Source organism: Diadema antillarum, unplaced genomic scaffold (assembly GCF_040938485.1).
Source record: "Diadema antillarum isolate AM-2024a unplaced genomic scaffold, OU_Dant_1.0 scf00000040, whole genome shotgun sequence".
Lineage (NCBI taxonomy): Eukaryota > Metazoa > Echinodermata > Echinoidea > Diadematoida > Diadematidae > Diadema > Diadema antillarum.
Window position 1 is genome coordinate 1,742,424 of NW_027270929.1, and position 8,778 is coordinate 1,751,201.

Sequence of the window (8,778 nt, forward strand, 5' to 3'; positions counted from 1 at the left end):
TGCCACATTCACACACTGACTCGGAGGTGTGGTTGTTTCCACAGATTTTGATACATGGTACATGCGGCCGTTCCACGGTAAAAGGGTCTATCTTGAGAAATGTTACTTTGGAGAAAAACGGGTTTAAAGTTTTGTGTATTTGTATGTCTGCCTCTTGTGTTTGTAAAGAGAATGGCTTGTGAGTGTTATGTATTATGAAAATATGAAATATTAAAAATACACCAAACTTTAAACCCGTTTTTCTCCGAATTAACATTTCTCAAGATAGACCCTTTTACCGTGGAATGGCCGCATGGTATGACTGCATATGAGAAGCAGACGATTAAATGGTGTAGGCAGTATTGAAGTTATGTCAGCAAGTGAGTACATGTATTTGTAAATTACAGTGCAGTCGCTATCTCAAGGTATGTCTCACACAGTTTGTGTGATTTCTCAAGGATGGACATCACTGCCACAGTTTGATGTGCGGTTGTCATGAAACTGGTAGCCAGATATGTATAGAATTAACATCTCCCCCCCCCCCCCATTTCTAAATGATCTCTTCTGTTGGAGCAGTGCAGATTCAGATATTCAATGGGGTGGTTAGGCATGTATCATCGATGGGGCAGGCAGCAGAGTTAGGAATGTGGATTTGAATCTGAATTCCCAGTTCTGTGTACTGTATCATTGTGGTGATGGAACATGTCTGTGTTTATTACTATGTGCTCACAAGGACCACATGATGTCGACACCATTTTACAAGTATTCAACAGGGCTAATGGTTGCTGTGGTAATGCCAGGTAGTGTGCTGCAATGCAGTATTCAAGAAAAAAAAAACGGCATTGGCTCTAGTCAGAACGGGGAGATAGATGGGGCTGTCGTCGACCAATTTTACATGTAGTTTAGCTGCATGCTTTTGTGGTCATTGGATTGTTCCTTTTTTCTTCTTCTTCCTTTTGTTTTGTTTGGGGAGGATGGAGGGGGGGGGGGTGGAGATGGGGAGAGTCTAGGGAGAGAAAAAGAGTCAGAATACAGATTGATCTGATTAAAGCCCGTGTAGTAAGAAGTCTCTGTTTAATGTGTGTGTAATTGGGTTTTTCCCCTGGCAAATTGACTTTAATAATAGTGTAGTTGGTATCGCAGTCAGTTGAATATTGCCCTGAAATGTCCATGTGTGTAAAATGTTTTAGAAATCATTGATATGTTTTTGTCTCATTTGTAGCTGCTTCATTCCAAAAGGAATCTGTGTATGTTGACTTCCTTTTAAAGTATTGCTCTAGGAGGTACGAAAATTTGTATGTCGCGCAAAGTTCTCTGTTTCCTAATTACGAGTTATTCTATTTACTTTTTTTATTAGCTCACCTGAGCCAAAGGCTCAAGTGAGCTATTGCGATCGCCCTTCGTCCGGCGTCCGTCGTGCGTCGTGCGTCGTCCGTCGTCCGTCGTCCGTCGTCCGTCGTCCGTCGTCCGTCGTGCGTCGTCCGTCGTGCGTCGTGCGTAAACTTTTTACATTTTCATCTTCTTCTTGAAAACCCCAAGACCGATTTTCATCAAACTTGGCAGGTAGCATCCCTAGGGGGTTAGGAACTCAATTTGTTAAAATGGGCACCATGCCCCACCCAGGGGGCCCCCAGGGGGGCCCAAACCCCCCAAAATTAAGGAATCTGTAAAAATCTTCTTCTCTAGAACCAGAAGTGATAGAGCTAAGTTAATACTATGAGTTAGTACATTGATGACTATAGTTTCAAGTTTGTTCATGGCAGAATCAGGGGTGCCCCCCTTGGGACCCAGGGGAGGGGGGTGGGGAAGGGTTCTAATGGGGCCTAAATTGTACATTTTCATCTTCTTCTTGAGAACCCCATGACCCATTTTCACCAAACTTGGCAGGTAGCATCCCTAGGGGGTTAGGAACTCAATTTGTTAAAATGGGCACCATGCCCCACCCAGGGGGCCCCCAGGGGGCCCAAACCCCCCAAAATTAAGGAATCCGCAAAAATCTTCTTCTCTAGAACCAGAAGTGATAGAGCTAAGTTAATACTATGAGTTAGTACATTGATGACTGTAGTTTCAAGTTTGTTCATGGCAGAATCAGGGGTGCCCCCCTTGGGACCCAGGGGAGGGGTTGAGGAGGGGTCCTTATGGGGCCTAAATTGTACATTTTTATCTTCTTCTTGAGAACCCCATGACCCATTTTCACCAAACTTGGCAGGTAGCATCCCTAGGGGGTTAGGATCTCAATTTGTTAAAATGGGCACCATGCCCCACCCAGGGGGCCCCCAGGGGGCCCAAACCCCCCCAAATGAAGGAATCTTTATAAATCTTCTCTAGAATCAGAAGTTATAGAGCTGAGATAATACTATGAGTGAGTGCATTAATGACTGTAGTTTCAAGTTTGTTCATAGGAGATCCAGGGGTGCCCCTCTTGGGTGGGGGGGGGGTGGTTGGAAGGGTCCAAATGGGGGCCTGAATTGTACATTTTCATCTTCTTCCTGAAAACCTCATGATGGATTTTTGTCAAACTTGGCAGGTAGCATCCCTAGGGGGTCAGGATCTCAATTTATCAAAATGGGCACCATGCCCCACCCAGAGGGCCCCGGGGGCCCCAATCCCCCCAAATTAAGGAATCTTAAAAAAAATTGGGCCCTTATTGTACATTTTCATCTTCTACTTGAGAATGCCTGGTCAAATTTTGGTAGAGCTGTGAATAAGATTAGTGACTGCGTGAAAGGTGAACTTGCGATACTCAGGTGAGCGCTAGACCCGCGGGTCTCTTGTTTTTCTAAGTGTACATGTGATGCTTACTAATACAGCTGTACACGCGGTACAGTTTCTGTTGATAAACTATGTGAAATCTTATATACTTAAAAACTAAGTTTTGATGATTGAAATAATGCATGTATATTGAAGACTCCAATGTTCTCTTGAATGGGAAATATGTTAAATACGATTCTTGAAAAGAGGCAATTCGGTATTCCTGACTGAGTGTTATTTCAGCGTGCTGTGCATGACTATGCCAAGCGTGTCTCCCCTAATGTTATACTAAATATATATCTTCCTGTCTGCCTATATCTTTTTTTTTTCACCCCTATCTCTTTCTCCCCCCCCCCCCATCTCTCTCTCTCTCTCTCTCTCTCTCTCTCTCTCTCTCTCTCTCTCTCCATCTATCATAATGGTTAAATGATAGTATTTTTTTTCCCCAATAAAAGGTGTCAGGCCAACAGTTCTTTCAGTGTTATATCCGTGGTAATGTATTAACAGGTGATATATTGATTCAATTTAGATTTCCTGGAGTTTAAATCCACTCTAACTTGACTGAGATTAATACATCATTCATATGTATGTGTATATATATATATATATATATATATATATATATATATATATACACACACACACATACACTCAGCAAAATAAACAAACAAACCTTAACCCTTTTTCAGGCTTATATTTCTCATAGAATATTGGGCTAAATACTGGTGTTTATATACTACTGTATGTTAAAAGGGTGGTGTAGTATTCGTGGAGACTAGGATTGGGCTTTTAGCTTTTTACTAGATACCAAGAAACCGCTTCTAAAATCGTACAGAACATACCATTTCAAGAGGAATTCCAAGTCCATTCGATGAAAATCGGTTCTGGAACGGCTTAGACATCTAAAAACAAAGTAAAACAAAGCTGTCATAATTAAAGGTGGGTCCCACCTTTTATGAGAATTGCTGTGATTTGGATATCTCGGTCATTTCAAAACCAATTCTCATCAAATAAACAGTGAATTCCTCTTGGAATTACATGCCCTTTCATATTTCATCGGGGGGGGGGGGCATTTCATTGAGCATTTTGTCCGACAAAGTTGTCAGACAAATTTGCTCTCAGCCAATCAGATGCAAGGATTTCAGTAGCTTGTAACAGTTCGTCCGAAAAATATCCGACCAAAACGCTTCATGAAATGCCCCCCAGATTTTTCTTTTCATCTCTCCAAATATGTCAGAAATGTGAAGTTAGATCTTAACCAAAAGTATACAATCCCTTTAAAGGCAATTTAATTGGCTATCAACCTGTGTAGGTAAATTAAGAAGGGTAACTTTATGCATGAGTGAACACATTCATTGTCCCCGCCGAACGAGTTCGAGCAGGGGACTATGAAACAGGCTCCGTACGTGTGTGTGTGTCCGTCCGTCCGTGTGTGCGTCCGTGTGTGATCAGAATGTTCAATTTGCTACTTCTCTGTCATTTATGAACCAATTTTGATTCTGTTTGCTTTATATGATAGCACTACATGGGAGCTTTGAAACTGCTACACAGAATTTCAGTTGTGACCTTTGACCTTTGACCTATACTGTACATTTTGCTTCAAAATGGTACTCCTTCACCATTTCTAACCCGATTTCGATTCCGTTAGCTTTATGTGATGGCACTAGGTGAGGGCTTCAAAATTTCCACCCAAAATTTTGACCTTTGACTTCTTTGACCTTGATTTTTGACCTGTAGGGCCTATTGTACATTTTGCTACAAAATGCTACTGAGTATGCTACTCCTTTGCCATATCAACCCGACTTCGATTCCGTTTGCTTTATGTGATGGCACTAGGTGAGGGTTTCAAAACTTCTACACAGAATTTTGACCTTTGACTTCTTTGACCTTTGACCTTTATTTTTGACCTGTATTGTACATTGGCTACAAAATGCTACTCCTTCGCCATTTCTAACCCGATTTCGATTCCGTTTGCTTTATGTGATGGCACTAGGTGAGGGCTTCAAAACTGCTACACATAATTTTGACCTTTGACTTCTTTTACTTTTGACCTTGATTTTTTACCTGTATTGTACATTGGCTACAAAATGCTACTTCAGGAGGGGGACATTACGCACAGCGTAATTTCTCCTTTTCCTTGTTCCATTTTTTACTGTTTCATTCCTGGAAAATTTACTGGTGTGCCAGTGATTTTTACTGGTCCTGGGCCGTCGGAACAGTGCCAGTGTGCAGCGTTGCATACTGGGATTGGCCTACTGGCATGAATGGTCTCTTACTGGTTTTCAACTGGTCTGTTTATGGTAATCAACTGGTCTCTTACTGGTTTTCAACTGGTCTCGTACTGGTTTTCAACTGGTCTCTTACCGGATTTCAACTGGTCTCTTGCAGGTATTCAACTGGTCTTTTACTGGTATTCAACTGGTCTCTTACTGGTTTTTAACTGGTCTCTTATTGGTTTTCAACTGGTCTCTTACAGGTCAACTGGTCTTTTACTGGTAATCAACTGGTCTCTTACTGGTTTTCAACTGGTCTCGTACTGGTTTTCAACTGGTCTCTTATTGGTTTTCAACTGGTCTCTTACAGGTATTCAACTGGTCTTTTACTGGTATTCAACTGGTCTCTTACTGGTTTTCAACTGGTCTCTTACTGGTTTTCAACTGGTCTCTTATTGGTTTTCATCTGGTCTGCAATTGGTATTCAACTGGTCTCCTACTAGCATGCAACTGGTCTCTTACTGGTATTCAACTGGTCTCCTACTGGGTTTCAACTGGTATCTTACAGGTATTCAACTGGTCTCTTACTGGTTTTCAACTGGTCTCTTACTGACATTCAACTGGTCTCTTACTGGTTTTCAACTGGTCTCCTACTGGCATGTAACTGGTCTCTTACAGGTTTTCAACTGGTCTCTTACTGGTATTCTACTGGTCTGCAACTGGTAGGCCTAATCAACTGCCAGTCTCTTTCTGGCATGCAACTCATCTCTTACTGGTTTTCAACTGGTGTCTTACTGGTATTCAACTGGTCTTTTACTGGTTTCAATGCCTGGCCCAGTGTATACTGTTCCCAAATGGCTGAGTGAAACAATTCGTAAGTCTTGGGGAATGATCGATCCCACAAACAGTTGAAAACCAAAGAGGCCAGTTGAATACCAGTACAGTGAAACCCCGTTATAACGAGTTCGGTGATAACGAAGAACCGCTTAAATAACGAGTTGATCGCGTCGGTCCCGTTTTCCTTTGCGTGTAAACTTATTGCAGAACGATTCGGTTATAACGAGTTCGGTTATAACGAGATTCCGGTTATAACGAGGACAATTTCGTTTCATCATGATAAAGAAAAACATAAGCAATTTGATCGGATATAGCGAGGTTCCATTTCTTGACTTGCCGCTTTCAAACACGCGACAAACGAAACATTGAAAACTGAATTCACGCAATCCATGTCTCTTTCACGTTTTGAAAAGTACCGTTACTTCCATTTTTTTTTAAACCACGCAATAAGACACAGAAATATCTTTCGACGTTATTACTAATTTATGTATTATATCATTCGATTTCTTCCTTTATCAAAAGATACGCGTGCGCGATAGTAGGTCAGACCACACCGCAACGAAAAACATTTCTTGACTTGCCGCTTTCAAACACGCGACAAACGAAACATTGAAAACTGAATTCACGCTATCCATGTCTCTTTCCCGTTTTGGAAAGTACCGTTCCTTCCATGTTTTCTTCTAAACCACGCGATGTGACACAGAAATATCTTCGATGTTCCTACTATATCATTTACTGAAATCATTTGATTTTCTTTATCGAAAGATACGTGTGCGTGACAGTAGGTCAGACCACACCGCAACGGAAAAAAAAAAAACTTTTCATGTAGCGACACTCGTGGCCAAAAATGGAAAATTGGAATGCGTTTGCAACTCATCATTATTCTTTCCTTTTTTAATTCCGACTTCCAGTTGTTTTGCTGGCTAGTAAATATGAGTGTGTATGAAATTATAATACAATGAAGTCATCGCAATCCCGATGGGTGACAGTAGCGTAAAATAGTTGAATAACGCATGTTTATCTACGTAATTGAATAGGTGTTAAGGGGGAAAAATCACTTAACAGTTTGAATAGATCTGAGTTTGTTGTCCCCGCCGAATGAGTTCGAGCAGGGGACTATGGAAACGGGCTCCGTATGTGTGTGTCCGTGTGTCCGTGTGTGCGTCCGTGTGTGATCAAAATGTTCAATTTGCTACTTCTCTGTCATTTATGAGCCAATTTTGATTCTGTTTGCTTTATATGGTAGCACTACATGGGAGCTTTGAAACTGCTACACAGAATTTCAGTTGTGGCCTTTGACCTTGGCCTTTGACCTATATTGTACATTTTGCTACAAAATGCTACTCCTTCGCCATTTCTAACCCGATTTCGATTCCGTTTGCTTTATGTGATGGCACTAGGTGAGGGCTTCAAAATTTCTACACAGAATTTTGACCTTTGACTTCTTTGACCTTTGACCTTGATTTTTAACCTATATTGTACATTTTGCTACAAAATGTTACTTCCGGCGGGGACATATATTACGCACCGCGTAATTTCTACTTTTCCTTGTTTTTTCTCTTCCTTGGCACAAAAGTAAAATTTTGCAAAAATGGACAAGTTCTCATTCATGCGTATGTGCTCTTCCATATAATATAATCACTGATGTGTTGTATATTGTTCGACTATTGTTGAAGCGTTCACTCATTCCACATAAACTATAACTTTTGCCATTACGGTGGAAAACAAAACACAAACAAACAAACAATGTTTTAGATAATGGCATGCAAGTTATCATATCATTTATTCTATCCTTCAGCGAAAAAAGAAAGAAAGAAAAAAAAATATGCGACTTATACAATGACAGTCGCCAGACACAAACCCGAATATGAACTCTTTTCCCTGTTTTTCTGTTGAGTTTTCTTACGAAATATTACGCGTAATGCAAACACGCAATCTCTCAAAATGCCATATCATTTCTCACGAAACACTTAAAAATGCTGCATACCAGCGTCTTGAAAAAAAAAGCAACAACAGAATAATACAGAAGTCCTACATTTTCGCACTATGATTTATATATTGTGTGTCGTACCAATAAAGGATTTCAGCACGTTCTATTTATTTTGCCTAGAAGATGCTGTCCAATGTCTCTCTAGCCGTCGTTTTTCTTAAAGCGCTTTTGAAGAATAATATGCAAGATAAAGTGGTTATGGTGCTTTAGTCGATACCAGCTGAAGTTTCGCTTGATGTATTTAACTTTGTCCGATACGCATAATTATGTTCCTCTAGACTTCCTAGAACCCTGGACGTCAAAGCAGTACAAGTGCACATTGCTATCGAGTATTTGCTTGACAAATTCTCCACCGTTTGACAAAAACGATGGGGCTTGCTGTTCAAACTATTTCTGAGCTGGGTTCCAGATACGGGTCCTGAAACAGTTTAGATATGATCAATCTGCAAACTCAATTATACCTACGTCAGCAGTTAAAATTACAACACGCACACACGCACTCATTCAATATAGTATGTACAAGCTTTCTCACCATCTATTATTTAAATGTTGCCAAAAAAAGTTTTAACAGCTAAGATTTTAATGTCAAGAGAGCTGTGACAACAGCCGAAAGTCCTGAAGTTGGTCCAATCCTACAGCAGAGCTCGGCACTAACCCTTTTTTTTTTTGCCTGATGGCTCGTCCGGACTACTAAAATCTCTTAAATCTGATATTTTGGTGGCCCGAAAAAAAAATGTAGCGGCTCGAAATAAGAGGAAACATAACAATCCACTTTGAATCTTGAGTGCCCAAACGGACCACCAAATGATTGATTTTTTTTTTTTGAAAATTTGGTGGCCGACATCAATTTTCAGTAGCCCCAGGCCACCGCTCATGACGAATCCTGATACTATAGGCATGTGCTCTCATTGTAATTGTCATTATACGCAACAATTGTATGTACATTAATCACCGTCAAGGTGTTATCCCATGAGGATAAAAATCGTGGCCTCGTCGCAAGGATGCACG